The sequence below is a fragment of the Amblyomma mixtum genome, chromosome 5 (genome assembly GCF_055824585.1).
Source record: "Amblyomma mixtum isolate Tamu chromosome 5, ASM5582458v1, whole genome shotgun sequence".
Taxonomy (NCBI): Eukaryota; Metazoa; Arthropoda; class Arachnida; order Ixodida; family Ixodidae; genus Amblyomma; species Amblyomma mixtum.
In genome coordinates, this window is record NC_143016.1 from 195,199,183 (window position 1) to 195,215,627 (window position 16,445).

The 16,445-nt window shown below is 50.8% G+C and overlaps 1 long non-coding RNA gene across 1 annotated transcript; it reads left to right on the forward strand.

Moving 5' to 3' along the window:
• The first annotated feature begins 12,319 nt into the window (after positions 1-12,319).
• LOC149345336 (uncharacterized) lies at positions 12,320-15,631 on the forward strand. Its single transcript, XR_016282834.1, has 2 exons — positions 12,320-12,454; positions 15,493-15,631. It is a non-coding gene; the product is annotated as an uncharacterized LOC149345336 (long non-coding RNA).
• Positions 15,632-16,445: the final 814 nt, after the last annotated feature.

The window sequence follows — 16,445 nt, forward strand, 5'->3', positions numbered from 1 at the left end:
TCTGTTGTATTAAACGGATTAGTGTCAACCTTACAACATATTGCCATATGGTCACTAATAGAACAGGGAAGAATAGCTGTAGTGATGGACCCTATATCATAATTAGCTATGAACAAATCTATAGTAGTTTCTGAAGTAGGTGTCAACCGAGTAGCCATATTTATAAGGTTAGAGCAGGCATTGCTACTAAGCAGATTTTCAAATTCAACTTTTCTGGAGGTATTACATGACATGTCAATATTAAAATCACCGCCAATAATGACATTATAATGATTTTCATTTACGAATGTTAACATATTGTCCAGGAACTCAAAAAAATCACACACATTGCCATCTGGACTTGCTCTCTCTATTGACCTTTTCCTCTTCACAAGTCCGTCGAGGGTTTCAAGGTACCTGGAAGAATCGACTGGTTTATGGTTTAAGCGGGTTTGACGTCACAAAGAGAATCAGGCTATAAGGGACACTGTAGTGGAGGGCTTCCGAAATTTCGACCTCCTGGGGTTCATTCACGTGCACTGACATCGCACAGAACACGGGGCTCTAGAATTTCGCCTCCATCGAAATTTGACAGCCGTGGCCGGGATCGAACCCGGCAAGACAGCAAGGCTTCACTCCTTCTCTGTAGACGTGTACTGCTCTCTGCCGCAGCATCTTATCTTAGAGGTAGTCATGACTGTATCGACTCGAGGTATCATGACTGTATCGACGCCGTCAAAATGCGCGGCGCTCTACAGCCCCGACAAAGCAACAATTGCATGCACGCTTCTGCTGCGTGTGCGCTAGACGCGGTTCTGATTGGCAGCGCCCAATCTCGGTGCTGGGTGAGCGAAATGGGCGAGTGAAGTGCGTTTTCGTCTGAGCTTTTCATTATGAATTTTCGAAGTGGAATAACTTTCGTCTGCGTGCTTCGATTTCAATAATTCTTTTCGCCCTGGTCTCTGGAACGCATGATGAATCTAATGATATTAACCGGTACTGAGGAAATCATCGCGGTGGCCCTATAAGAACCATTGTTGCGTATTCAACATGCACTGAAATTTTTCTCCTCTGCCCACCTGAAGGCCATTGGAATTTTTCACTGACTGAAAGAAACTTTACTGCAGTCCACTCCGATGCACACACAATTTAATGACAGCATGTTTTTATGCAAGGAAGTTTCATTTTTCTACAGCCTTTTCTTCCTTTCTTTTTCTCCCATAACACCTCATCAATGTTAAATTCACTCACTTTCACTGTATCTCCCTCTTGAGTAACCTAAACCCATCATCTCCCAGCAGAAGTTGTTTACTGCCTGATCCCTGTTCATAAGCACGATCAGCAGAACTTTGTCCTGCTCTTTGTCACTTCTCGTTCTCATGTGAATCTTTCTAAAGCTTCTTATTTAATATAAGTATTGCAAGCATTCAAGAAATACACCTTTGAACAGTACGAAATAAAAAAAACTAACAAAAATAAAACGAAAAATATCTAAATAGAACACATTTAAAGAATAAATAACTACAAATTACAAGAAGTTCGGTGTCCTGCCCTGTCACTCAAAAAATGTACTTCGGAACCCCTGCAAGTAATAAATAAAGTAACCCACGTGGAGCAGTCACCTACTGAGCATTTCCCTTCTTGAATATCAGCTGTGAATTATGGCGAATAGAGGACTAAAACGAAGCAAAGTCTAGAGTATGCCTGATTCGATGGAAGCAATGGTTGTAAAAAGCTGTCCGCTGAAGCTTGGCCAATTTAAGGCATTCTGAAGGCCTTCGAAGATCAGCGGCTCGTAGCCGGAGGCGATTTCAGCTGGTTCCGAACAGCATTCAACGCAGCTGGTGCGACGTGGAAGCCGAAAAACGCAATTTTCCTTCCTCACGTTCTCGCCAGCATACACTTTCTAATTTTGTATGCATTCAAAGGGTCAAGTTTTGACCCTTAGCGCTCGTGTTGTTCGTGTCTTCTTGTGTCCTGTCCTACTCTGCGCTATATTATCTCGCTATGACCATGCACCAACAAGCCCAAAAAGCTACGCTTTTGAAGTCGTGAGAGATGTAATAAAAAGAGCACAATTCTTGTGCGCCACTTCCGTCATCGTTAGCAGCGCTGGAACTCTGGCCCTCCCGTATTTCGGCTGCTAACCTCGGTCTCGGCGAAGGAGGACTTACTGCCAAAGGCGGCCTTGACGAGCGCGTCGGTGTCGGCGTTCTGGGGTCCGTAGACAACGTTGCGCGTCTTGTGCGCCCCCCTCGCGGGGTAGGCGAGCCTGGCCGGGCCGATGATGGGCTCCGCCACGGCCACGTCGCTCACGAGGGGCGCTCCGGTGGGCGCGCTTTTGGGCACGGCGACGTAGGCGAGCGCCACCACGATGAGCACCTCGAGCCCCGTGGCCAGGAAGTGGCGCTGCAGCGACTGTAGCCACAGGTGCCGGTGGAGCACGAACGCGGCGTTGGGAAGACCCATCCTGGCACTGCGCACACAAGGATGGGGAAGCACCCGCCGCGGTGGCTCAGTGGTAAGGTCTTCCGAGCCGCGTTTCTATGGAGGCGAAACGCAAGAGGCGCCCGTGTGCTGTGCGATGTCAGTGCGCGTTAGAGATCCCCAGGTGGTCGAATTTACTCCGGAGGCCTCCACTACGGCACCTCTTTCCCTCTTTCTCCTTTACTCCCGCCTTCCTCGCTTCCCTTACGGCGCAGTTTAGGTGTCCGCCGAGATATGTGAGACAAATACTGTGCCATTTCCTTGCCTCAAAAACCAATTTACCAATTTAAGCAGTACCAAACCGGAGCAAGAATCTTGTGTTCCGAATTAACCCGAGCTTACCGGGTGATCTCGGAGGACCGTAGCGCCATCTGTAGCCAAATAGAGCTTAATCGATGATTGGTCGCGAGAGGTACGCAACATGGGTCGTAGGTGCAATCCCTACCGGTGGACAGGAGCAGCCATCTGCCAGCGCAGTGGCACATCGCTTAACCGCTGCGCTGTATCAGGACTCGCTGAATGGTAAGCACAGAATGACCAATTCTGCATATACTGTGGGCCATTAAGCTCCGCCTTAAGCGTATGACGTAAGTATCCTCACCAATTGAAGAATCAACACGTCTACTCGAGTCGACTACGTTAAATCCCTACCACATTTTTAGGCTAGTACTGCTTCATTTCTACCGACGTAGAGAAACAAAAAGCGCAGCAATTTCTCCACGTTTCGTCGCACGTTCCAATACGAAGTAACCTGGCGGCAAGGGAATACTCGACAAGACTATACTGTGCCCGAACGGGCACAATGACAAAGCGGCAGAGAAAAAATATCGCACAAAGCTTGGCTTGGAGCAACAAAAAAAAATGCACGGAGTCAGCTGGTCGCCAGTAAGCAGAGGCAACGGGGGGGAGAAACTGTACAACCAACTTCAAATTGAATTTCAATTATACCGCTGACTGTTCACGGGAGTGAACGAGATTTTGATTACACGTGCCGCAGGGACGCAGATGGCAAGTGTTGAAATAAAGAGCCACATTCGAAGACACTGCCATCTGTAATGGCGACAATTGCATCGCATTGAGGCTTCCGTTTTGTTAATGAAGATCGGCTATATATGAGGAAAGGAAGGCACAGTAACTGCCCAACTGAGGAACGACTGATCCCAATCAGTGACGGTCAACGCCAGAGTGCTTGTTGCGAAATGCGAATAAATGGCCAGTATGCGCTTGACCACTAAAGCAAGAACGCTAACGTTTCTGACCGACAAAAGTCCCAGATAAGCTCTGGTATGTTAAGCTGGGTGTAGTCCCAAAGCTGCGCATGGGCTATGATAGGCACCGCAGTGGAGGGCTCCGATTAATTTCGGTCACCTGGGTTCTTTCACGTGCACTGAAAAAAAACAGAATTTTCAGTGTGTCGTCCTCTACCGCACTAAATCTCGGCAAGTTCGGAAGGCAGTTTGGTCACAATCCGGCGGGAAGGTTGTGGTGACGCCATAAGGTCATGTGACTTATGTGGCTCACCTGGAGTGGCCGTCTGGGTTGCGTCAAGGTCAAGCAGGCATCAGACAAAGAATCACCCAGCACGGGCTTAAGAACTAACGCACTACAAAGCAAGAACAGAGACTTCATTCAGACGCAGTGTTCGAGAATCCGCACACAGTTGTCAACTAAAATCTATTTATTTGCTTAATATTTTCAGGTGCCGCTGTTTAATGAAAGCAAATATTTAACTACGTAAATAGTGTATCCAATTCGTTACTTTTTGAACGCAAAGCACTGAGGCATGCACAGCTTTCGCATTAGGAGAGGGACGCCGTAGTGGAGAGCTGCGGATTGACTTACGGGAAGTGGACTGCACATCCCACGAGCATCTTTTGCATTTCACCCCCAACGGCACGAGTCACCAGAATCCTCCTCATGCACTGTGCCTGCTCACTGTACGCCCTCAACATGAAATCAAGAATCGACGCATACGGCGACTGAGTAGCGGCCCTTTCAAGTCGTAACCTATACCCGTAATATTCACAAGATTAGCACCAGTGAGGCAGAAATTTGGGCGAGTTGGTACGTATTCATGGTATTGTTCACAGCGCAACAAGAACGGGAAAAAAAACGAAAGACGAAAGGGTAACAGCGCTTGTTTGTGTTACCCTTTCGTCTTTTTCCCGTTCTTGTTGCGCTGTGAACAATATCGTGAATAGCACCAGTGTTTCGAGCACTGTACCACTGAGCACTAGCACTGCTCGCGGAATACAAGAACGAATCGGCCAGCGCTACCAAACGCACCCCTCAGGTCGCAGTCGGCTGGCGCAGATGGTGATATCCCTGACTCTCTGCAGTTGCGCCTTGAAGGCTGCGATATTAACGCCGGCGTTCTCAGTTCCTCGAGGCAAATAAGCAGGGCGCCTACCTGGAGCTCTGTGGCTTCTTCGTCTTCACTCGCGCAGCGCGCGGCGGCCTGCATCCAACGCAGCGACCTCTTTCTTACCTATCAGGGCCCGGAAAAAACCACCACTCGCCGCGAAATGAATTGTGGAGCCCAGTGGCTACTGCCAGGGACGCCGGAACAGGGGGGGCAGGGGGGGGGGGCAGAGTCCCCCCAAGTATTCTCATGAGCCCCTCCCCCACCTGAATTCCTGCCTTGTTTACATTTTTTTTTTTTTGCTGTAACCTAACTTACGACCTCCGCGTTTCCGTGACGCCCCAGTAGGAAACTACACGTTGAAGACACCCCCAAGTCTCTGGAACAGATATGAATTAAAGTGCTAGCCCTCATTTTTGTTTCCATAGACCGGCAATTTTAACAACAAAAACACTCTTGAGCAGGTACCACGCCGAGCGCCACTTGCTCGCTAGTTTCATTCTGCGCTGAAATGCAAATAAGGTAGTAGAATGACCGAGCCAAGCATATCTCATGGCCTTCATCTTATGGGGTTTAAAACTGGGAGATAAATGCGTTCTCCCCATTTAACCGCGGCTGACACAGTTCAAAACCGCCCGGACCCCACCCCGTGGTCGCGAGCGCTACCGAGCGCACGCCGACCACGGTGGGCCTTGCTCTACGGGAACAAAGGAACGACACACTGGCTGACACAAACAAGGCTGCAACAACAATAACGCCAACAACAACTGCAACAGCAACAGTATTGTTGCTGCAACAACAATAACGCCAGCTAGCAACAAAATACACTGAGGAATCGAGGATGTCCGACTCACCAGCACGGTTACGAGCGAATGTTCGCCCACGGTAGGGCAGAGGGAATATCTCCGAGGCCGGACGGGACGAGCTGAGGGGAACATGTTTCCACACGAGGTCGCCGCCGGCAAAGAGCGGAGCGGCTCGCGAAACGTCCGCGAGCTATCTCGATGGCGAGCAGAAGAGAGTCAGTCTTCCCCCGCGCGCGAGCGGCAAAACACGCCATCCGTGGCGCTGGTGTCGCTGCGACGCGAGCGCCCTCCCCTGTTAGTTAACCCAACTAAAGGGAGTGCGTTGCGGCGGAGCTAACCACAGTAGGGGGTGAAATGCGGGAAAGTGAACGCAGGGGACGAAGGCGTCCCCACATCCCCCCAACCTTAAATAGACCTCCGCACCTGCAAGTTATACCCCTGTCACACGGGCAAGTTTAGTGACACTTTCACGAAGTGCACTTCTCCAGAACGAGTGACACTTTCGGGGCGTGTTGCTACACGGAAAAATAAAGTGTCATTCGGAATTGATGGCGGTGACGATGGCTTTTCAAGTAAGGCACAAAAAATATTACTTTTCGCGCTTCAAAGCTTTAATGTACAGTTAATGTACAGTAGATTCCAAACTGCAAGACATTTTTTATGATTATCAAGGAGCTTTGTGCAGTATTGGCGATTACAAAAAAGGCTTCGCAAGACGAGACAAGCCAGGAGCAGTACTTCACTTTTTGAAGCATCATGGCGACCCACGGCGATAACGTTTCTGCGCAGCTGACACAATCTGATTGGCAAAAAGTGGTGGCGACATACATGTTTAAATAAGTTTACATGAACAAGAGGGTAAAAAAAATTAGCTGCGTTCAATAAAACGCCATTTTTATTGCCGACGTTGTATTCTAATTTCGAAACGCTGCTACTGAGGCTATGCACTTTGCCCCTCGGGAGAAGTGAAGTGAGTTCCCCAAACTCACTTCTTGCCGAGTGCGTTCAGCAGCGAGTGTCATTAAAGTTCATCGTGTGACACGATGCGAATGACACTACAGGCGAGTGTCACTCGTTGAAAATGACACTAAACTTGCTCGTCTGACAGGGGTATTACATGCTATGAAGGAGTCTCCTGGTCTTCATGCACTTGAGGCAGGTCTTGCAGCGGAGGTCACGCCGACAGCGTGCCCGCAGTCTTCCGCGGTATTCCGAAGGCGGCGTGAAGGTATCCGCTGGGACGACTCGCATGGCCCGTGGTCTACGTGTCCGCAGGCCCGCGAAAAGGAGGGCCGGTTGACCACTGCAGGCCACGATCCTGCAGTAGTCGCCACGGTAACAGCAGCCGGAGGCGGCTGCTGTCTGGTCTCGCTACGGCTGCCCCGGATGGATACGGCGAGCAGGATACAGGCCGCTCCGTCGCAGCAGGCGGCAGCGAGACTATGTGCACAAGACAGCAAGCCGGAGTGGCTCCGCTGGACCTGAAAGATTGCCAAAACACACTCCGCATGCCTTCAACGTGTCACGGGAGGGGAAACGGCGTACACAAGGGCCTCGTGGCTCAATGCTCAACTCGCTAGCAAAACGTGTCGGGCGGCTGTGCAACGCAAAGTTCGAGTGAACAAAGCCCTTTCTTGAGTTGAACGAGAATGCTCGGTTTATGCGAGGTTAAAAAAACGGGCGGGCAGCAAACTGCGCCCCCTCTCAACACCACGGTCCGGTGGTCGTGTCACTTTTGACATGCTGCAGGCAGCTATGAAAAGCCTTAGGCCTCACTACCATAGTGACAGTCGACGACCCCAACAAAAGAAAGATCCGAAACGAGTTTCGTGCGCGCAGCCGCGAGGAGACATCAGCTTTGTGGAGTGGTCCTTCCCCACTCACTGCACGAAGCAGCTTCTGAGCGGCCGGCGCCCACCGTATCGGACGGTGTCGGAGCGCCCGGTGCCGAGCTGCAATACCAGCGAGCTCGTAGCGGCACCCGTGGCCTCAGGCCACCCGGCTCCCACCCGGCTCCCGGAGCCGCGACTCCCAGAGTCGAAAAAGAGACAGCGAGAAAATATATGCAGACAACTCGGACCACAAACGCGGCTTCCGTACTCACTCGCTTCGAGCTCGGCAACTCCGCGGGCGCTAGGCCTCGCGCTCCCTCGATGCGGACCAAGTGGTTCTCGCAGAAGCTCCAGGAAGAAAAACTTGACCAAAAAAACATGCTGAGCATGTCGAAAAGTTCAAACAGACTTCAGCGCAATACACCTCGCACTCAGGAAAGCATGCCGCAAGTCCTAGCGATCAAAATTCACACTAGGCCTACCACTTGTCAAGTCCGGACAAAGAGCGTTCCTCGAACCGAACAGACTGTCGTCCAATGTTCCAAGAGTAGGCCTCACGTTGGGCTGCCAGATATGGGGTTTAAAATGGGGAGATAAATGCGTTCTCCCCGTTTAACCGCGGCTGACACAGTTCAAAACCGCCCGGACCCCACCCCATGGTCGCGAGCGCTACCGAGCGCACGCCGACCACGGCGGGCCTCGCTCTACGGGAACAAAGGAATGACACACTGGCTGACACAAACGAGGCATTTATTGCTGCAACAACAATAACGCCAGCTAGCAACAAAATACACTGAGGAATCGAGGATGTCCTACTCACCAGCACGGTTACGAGCGAATGTTCGCCCACGGTAGAGCAGAGCGAATATCTCCGAGGCCGGACGGGACGAGCTGAGGAGAACATGTTTCCACACGAGGTCGCCGCCGGCAAAGAGCGGAGCGGCTCGCGAAACGTCCGCGAACTATCCCGGTGCCGAGTAGAAGAGAGCCAGTCCAAGGTAGATGTACTATGGTAGCATAGGCTGCATAGAAGCCCATACGTTCAAAACATGGCGGCTTGTGGTGCGCAGCCAGCGCCGTTTTCGAAATGCGTGGACAACGAAAAAGTGACGTCATAAATAAAACAGAAACGCGACGTCAAAGTCACGTGTTTTAATGACGTCATATTTGTGACGTCAGCGTCACGTGCTGCTTGGCGGGAAAAATAAACTGCTGAACGCCGCGACGCTTCAGAGGGCTATGTACTCTCGACCACTTAACGCGACCTCTTGCCAAGCTCTTCCCGGCGAATAAAATGTTTTACAATCAATTACAATCAATCAGCGCGGCACCCGAGACGAGAACGAAGAAAGAAGACACGACGAGTGCCGACCACCAACGCTATTTTTAGGTAGTGAGTTCTCGTTGTGCCTTTTTCCTTCGTCCTCGCCTCGGGTGTCGCGCTGAATGTCGCAGGTGTAGCGCTGAAGCGATGAAATGTGACGCCGCCAGACAGGTTATCGCTCGCACATCGTGCAACCGCACACCTATTTTTTGCGTACGGGGGCCCCATGGCCACAGACGATGCCCTTTTGGGGCAAAAGCGACAGAACCGCACCCAACCGAACGAAACTACACAGAAGCGCTGGCAAAAGGGAAAAGCGGAAACTGTACACGAACGATGCACACCAAGAGCTCAAGCAACAAGCAACGAGGAAAAAGTAGGGCTAGCAGAATCGAGTTTCAAACAAAAGCAAGCAGAATGGTCAAAAGATATGACCAGGGTATTACATCAGAGCACCGTCAACCTTGGCATCGTCCCGCTGCCATTGCCGCTGCTCTGAGCGAACGCTGTCATAAATTTTTACAAAGCAAGCGCTATACTTTCTAACAAAATGCACACAACTAAAACATTTTAAAACGAGATCAATGCAATTGTTTTTGAATGCTTTTGAAACACAAAATATGTCCTAATTATTTTCCTCTTCTAGTCGTGTTTGTCCACTCATTACATTTTGGCGCTTTAGTTCCACCACTAATTTGATGTCGCTAGCACTTGGTTCTGGACCGCATTCAAGCCCCGGCTTCGCGACCTATTTCAATTGACCTTGGCCAGTCTTCCCCCGCGCGCGAGCGGCAAAACACGCCATCCGTGGCGCTGGTGTCGCTGCGACGCGAGCGCTCTCCCCTGTTAGTTAACCCAACTAAAGGGAGTGCGGTGCGGGGGAGCTAACCACAGTAGGGGGTGCAATGCGGGAAAGTGAACGCAGGGGACGAAGGCGTCCTCACAATCTAGAAAACCTTTTATCGTCAATTTAAGGTTCCGGCACCAACGCCGTCCCTTCTTCAGGAGTGACTGGAATTCGCAGTACGCGAAGGGAAGTTTTCCCAGAGTCCCGATCACCCTCGTCTTTGCGAGTCGGATGTGTCTTCGCTCGGCGTGGCGCACGAAAATGGGGCGACCGTCTTTGTCGTCGCGAAGTGGCTGGTGGGCTGCACGGCTGTTCATTGTTCGGGCTAGGCTTATGGAGGGATGAAGGGAGGAAGTTGGCGCAACGGTGCGGGTAAGTCTAATTTGTTCAGCAGAAACTTCTAAGAAAGTTTATTATGAGCAGAGCTCCTGTATGAGGTAGCCCACTCCTGCCGTCACGGAAGCAAAGCCCGTTTCCTTGCATTTCCTGCCTAACCTCCACTGCGGTGCTACAGGTGATGGACAGCAGTCCCCCATCAGTCGGGGCCACGTTCAAGTCAAATGGCGATATTCCAGAAGTTACTCAGGAGGGGGAACTCGACTGCACAAAGAATACGAGAGTGTCGACTCGGAACGAGACCTTTTGGTTGGAAAACAAGCCTTGCAGAAAGCTGACTTACAGATTTCCCCAAATGGTCCATTATTGTGCAGGAGTTTGTCACGTCGAGGGGACGTAGTGGAAAAGCACGTTCAGCGAACTCCTCTCCAATTCAAAAATTCAGTCATCAAAATTGTCAGACGAGGAGGCTTTGCGCATGCGCAGGACGTTACTGGAAAAGTGGTCCATTCCAGTGACTCTATATAAAGAAGCGCTTCGGAAGGGCTTTGGGAGTCGACCTTTAGGGAGCTTGGCAGAAGCTTGCACCGCGATCAAGGAAGGCCGGCGCCGTTTGTCCACCTTCGTGGACAGTTCCAGCCTTTTTGGGGGCTTATTCGGGTATGTACCGCTCTATCTACGCGCACATTATTATTATAGTTGAGTATGCCCGCTTAGTCTTGCTCCTTTTCAAATAGAAAATTCGTTAGACATACAGGTTAAATTATAGAAATGTGCTGGCGCTGTCGGTGCAGCTATGGTAGTCGCCTTATCTGTGGCAGTGTGATGTAAGACGCTTTTATCACGCGCATCGTACTGCCGCGACTGGTTGAGTCGCGACAGCGTGTTCTGAGATTCTATGTCGAATCGGCACATTACGACTTCACGATGTCAAGTTGTCATAAAAGAGCGTTGCTGCATGGTAGCAGCTTGATTGTTTTCATTTGTTATGATGGATTTGGTTTCTATGCTTGAAGTCGAAAAAAAATTGGCAGCCTTTTCTCTGTCTACAAGGCAGGCCTAAAGCATACAACGCTTCATAATTTAAAAAAAAAGTTGCAGCTAGATGTCGGTCTGTATATTTAGGTACATATTTGTGTACGTGATGATGTTAGTTCTTTTTTTTGCTTTTCCTGGTAGTCTGCGCTGCAGCACTATGAGTTTTCTGTAACCCCCGGTGCTCTCGTTTTACTTACCGGGCGTCCGCCTCATCGCATCGGAGTTACGTGAGCAGCGATTGAAAACTGACATTTTTATTGCGCAAGCAATACTGCTCCAGGTTTCGAGCCGTCGCGTAGCTCCCGGAGGTGGCCGAGGTCAGACAGATGGAGCGCCGTTGCCATAGCAACCGTTTCAGCCGCGCTCCACCAGGCAGCAAGACCGTCGCTGCGTCGCCGCCGCTGCCGCGCGCCTAGTCGCGCGCCCTCGACGCATGTGTCGGAATGTGGAGAGAGGAAGCGGGAGGGAAACGGGGAATAAATACGCGCGTTCGCCTCGGCAAAACAGTTGCTGCGTGCTTACGCAACTTGCCCGGTTCAACCAGAGCTAAACCTCAGCTACTTTTTTAATTGATTCCAGCCTTACACGTAATGTCTGCCTCCTAAAAAAAGATAAACAATTTCTTCATACCGGCTACAAAGCGTACATGGCTAAGAAGAGGAGAATACCAAGGTACAATATCTTACAATTCTTAGTATTTCATCCCGACTTCCACTTGTGTCAGTGCATCCGTTCAACCAGACTTTTTGCTTCTTCGCCTTTCCTGGTCGTTACCAGATGGCGCTACTTCTGCAGAAATTAGTCCAGCCCGTCCCGACAGCATGAACGCCGTCGATGTTCAAGCATCGGGCGATGACTGTAGCCATCATTCAGAGTTGTCCCTACCATCCGCAGACCGCTTCGCGGGCAAGTATTTTCAGTGTTTCTAAACCAAAAGGAAAGTCGCCCATCTGCTATACTAATGATAACGCCTTGTTATATATTGATTCGGGTAAGTGTTGAGGAAACTTGATTTCGCTTGTTTTAAAAACCATTCACTGAATATAGGAGAAGGAGCCCGTTGAGAAAAGCAAAATGTGACCATGCGTCTTTGCTTTCATTTGTAGAAGCTCCAACACAGCAGCCTTTACCATAGAGAAAGATATTGGTAAAGAGCGGACACTCGGCGAAATCTGGCCCCAGGAAATGACGCGCAATCCTCCTCCTCCAATAGATAATCTTCCGCCTCCAGGATGGCGCCACCAGTCTTTAAACGCGCGCGCGCGCGCGGGCGGTGGCCGGCGCGACGGCCCAGACCCATCCGAGCAGCAGACGACGGAGGATCGTAGGGCAGTTTTGTGCGCGTGAAGGCGTGCGGCGTATTTGTTCGTGCGGGCAGACCGCAATTTTTTCGTCTCTCTTGCCCTTCGACGCAGAACTTCTCCTGTTTATGACGGCGGCAAGGTGAGAAATGTTTATTTGTCCAAGTACAGGCGCCCAAATCTTTAGCTGGCGTGCGCGAGCGGCGACTTTTCTGTTCGTCAGCGCCGTATGACGGAGCGAAGTTGGAAATAGGATGAGGCTAAGCGCATGCTCACAAAGCACGCTCAGCTGGGGCCGTCGTCTGCTAAGCTGTTCCTTCTTAAGGACGCCACCCCTTATTATCGCGTTTCGACGAGCAGACAGCGTTAGTAGGCCAACGGTTTTGCTCGCATTTTACGCTGCGAAGAACAGCGTTGTAGCAACCAAGCGACGAAATAAAACTGAAAGATATGCCGAACACGCCCAATCATGCGATGAGCCGGAGAACATGGGTCGTTATCATTATGAATGGAGAACATGGGTCATTATCGTTATGAAAAGGTTATCACTAGCTCAGGCAACGATCTGCAAATCTTCTTCTTTTGTTTTCCTGATGAGGTAGCGAGGAGCATATTCGATCCGGCTTTCGTCCCAGTAGGCACGTATGATTTTGCCCACTGAAGTCCCAGCCACTCCAGTTGCTTTAGCATCTCCTTCTGCTATGAGCCGCCCAAGGACATCCCTATAATTCGGAGTCTTGTCGCTTGACATACACGGAGTGGAATCTTGATAACTGTTCTGAACTGCTGCGAGCACGGCTGCAGAGCAGCTTCACTTCAGTTTCACAGCGGCCTTTTAGTTTCGTCGCCACGCTGAAGCATAAAGCACGCTGAGTGTTCATAAGCGCCCTTCGTTCAGATGAAAATCTCTGCCTCTCCCGTAAACGAGAGTAGAGTAAGCATGAAATGTTTACGGGCCTAATGTCATCTCGGTGGACACCCGAACCGCACCGTACAGGAAGGGAGGAACGCCACCACCCGTTCAGCGCAATGCCTTGCCATTTGAACGCAAGGTTTTTTGAGGAAAGGAAATGGCGCAGTAATTCTCTGCCATCTCGGTGGACACCCGAACCGCACCGTAAAGGAAGGTAGGAACGCCACCACCCGTTCGGCGCGATGCCTTGCCCTTTGAACGCAGCGCTTCTCCCTCCGGATCACGTATGACAACGAAGTGTAACGTGGCATTTATGTGCTTTTTGCACGCGTTATTAGAAATCAGAAATTATAATTCCGTGCGTTATCAAACCCACAGCTCCACTGATATCTTGATAAACATTGAGAAGGCACTGGCAGCAGTTATTTTTTGTCTCATTTGGAGACCAACCGGCGCTTGCATGCCGGTCGCGTAGGAGGGCTTAGAGAGTCTCGTTAAATCTCGTTAAGTCTCGTACGGTGCCCGGATGTTCTCGTTTCAGAGCCCGGATGACTGGAATTCAGTGCCCGGATGAGTGGAATTCAGTGCCCGGATGAGTGGATTTCAGTGCCCGGATGACTGGAATTCAGTGCCCGGATGAGTGGATTTCAGTGCCCGGATGATGGCTCTCGGTCTCGGCGTGACGTCACCACACTGCCAACAACGGGAGCTAAAAGCATTTCATGCTTAAAAAGCTTTCGCGTCAGCAAGTCACACATGAACGATCCATGTTCTCCGGCTTATCGCATGACTGGGAGTGTTCGGCCTATCTTTCGGTTTTATTTCCTCGCTTGGTTGCTACAACGCTGTTCTTCGGAACGTAAAATGCGAGCAAAACCATTCGTCTACTCACGCTGCCTGCTCGTCGAAACGCGATAATAAGGGGTGACGTCCTTAAGAAGGAACAGCCTAGCAGACGACGGGCCCAGCCGAGCGTGCTTTGTGAGCATGCGCTTAGCCTCATCCTGTTTCCAACTTCGCTCCGTCATACGGCGCTGACGCACAGAAAAGTCGCCGCTCGCGCACGCCAGCTAAAGATTTGGGCGCCAGTACGCTGCATTGCAAGCAATTTAGGCGGCCGCGCCGGCCGCCGTTGCCTGTATGCAGTTCGTGAAGCGGCGCGCTCGCTCTGTGGCCAGCCGGCTGTTTTTCATGGCATTCTTGCATTTAGTGACAAATTTAAGGAAGGAATGTTTTGTTTTTGCAAAAGTACGCTACATTTCAAGCAATTTATGCAAAATTACGCTGCATTTCGAGCACTCTAGCTTAGTACGCCGGCGCAGTTGTGAAGGGCGTGCGCACGCTGTGTCATGCTACGCCGTGGGCGGGAGCGGCGGGAGGAATGATGCGGCATGATGCAGCCTCGCCGGTCGGTGCGTAGAAACAAAAATACTGCCCACGGCCTGTGGCCCGACGCGCTGTGCCTAGCGGTTAGTTTTGCTTGGTTTCGCGCTTTCTCGGGACGTGACGTTTTTGTATGGCCCCCGACAATATGTAACTTATTTTGGGTGCCATTTGTCGGTGTAAGGTTAAAATGTACTTTTTTTAAAGTGGGCGAACGGCGAAGACGACCGTTCCCGCGCTGCAAGTACGGGACCGTAGTTTTCAAGACTGATGGAAAAAAAAAGATGACGCACGAAAAGCTCAAAAACCTTACTCTTGTAGTACGTATGTATGTACTTGTGAAAGACTTTGTTATCTGCGCTCGTGAAAACGCACATTTCACCCGTGCATTGACAACACAGGAATGCGCTTTTGAAAACCGGCAAAAAAAGGCAACGCGTCGGGCTTTCTAAACTCTAAAGAGCTTGAAAACCAAGAACTGTTGCGCCGATAGTTTAATTTTCTATGCTTCTTAAAAAATACGTTGCACCCGTGTATTTCTCAGTGCTCCTAACACATTGTGTACTTCTGGTTCGTAGTCCGTGTTGTGGCCGTCTTTGTACCAAATATTCTCGAACAAACCGCGTACTCTGCTGTCCACCTATGTTTTAGAAGGTAGACAATAACGTCAGGGAATGTAGAAATGCTTGCAAAAAGTTAATTGGTATCTGCCGTGTAGTAGGGTATGTGTATTGTACTTTGCGCAACGACGTTCAGCACGCTAGGTTCGCAAAAACATGTTGACTCCGCTCGTAATTTCGTTCCCTCGCCGCTTTCGCACCTTTTCACTGTTTACAGAGTTACAATAAGGAGACTGAGAATGACCACACTTGCGAATTTTTCAGGTGATGCCACCCGTCGGCAACACCTGCTGTGTGCCGTGGTGCCGAAACAGGATCACCTTGAGCAGGAGGCCAGGAACCATCTTCTGCATCCCACGGCTTTGTTTATGTTGCACAAAATAAATGTTCTCATTTCACACAACACCTGGTGTCTTTTGTGGAGTGCTAATATTTGGCAAAGGCTGTGACGCAGCTGCGTTCACAGCTTGTCAAAAGCACTCGAAATCTATTTAATTATACGCTGCCAACGGCGCAGCGAGGAGGAGGAGGTAAACTTTATTAAAGAAGAGGTCTTAGGCGCGGATTGGGGTCATGTTCCCCTCCCCGCGGTGGGCTCCTCTTCTAGGCCGGACGCCAGGTGGCCGACCGACGATGTCGTTCGGCGACCTCTTCGGCTCGCTCTGTGGCTCGGAGTTGAACCTCCGGGTCCGAGCTGAGCAGCGCGGCCTCCCAACGGCGCAGCGGGACGCGGCGTAAGCTAACATTCAAACCGCGCGCCCCTGAAACCGGAACCGGAAGTAGCCCCAGGCAGCGAGGCGCAGCGCATGCAGACATTCAAACTGCGCGCGCCTGAAACCGAAACCGGGCGTTATGAGACTCCAGCCGCTTGGTGCGCGGCAGTCAAATGGGCCGCTGGGCCCTATGGGAGTGTCCGCTCTTTACCAATATCTTTCTCTATGCCTTCACGTCGAACGGCAGGAGGAACCAGCTTTGATGAAACAAGCAATGCGCATTCGCCAATTGCCTTGATGTATTCAAAAACCAGATCGAGGGAGGACGAGTCAGCGCTGTACGAATGTCGGTCACTTCCAGCCGAAACCTACAGGTTCCCCAGAAACCGAGGTGGTAGATCTTGTCAAGGTGATTGGTTTGTGCCGAAACCTACAGGTTCCCCAGAAACCGAGGTGGTAGATCTTGTCAAGGTGATTGGTTTGTGCCGAAACCTACAGGTTCCC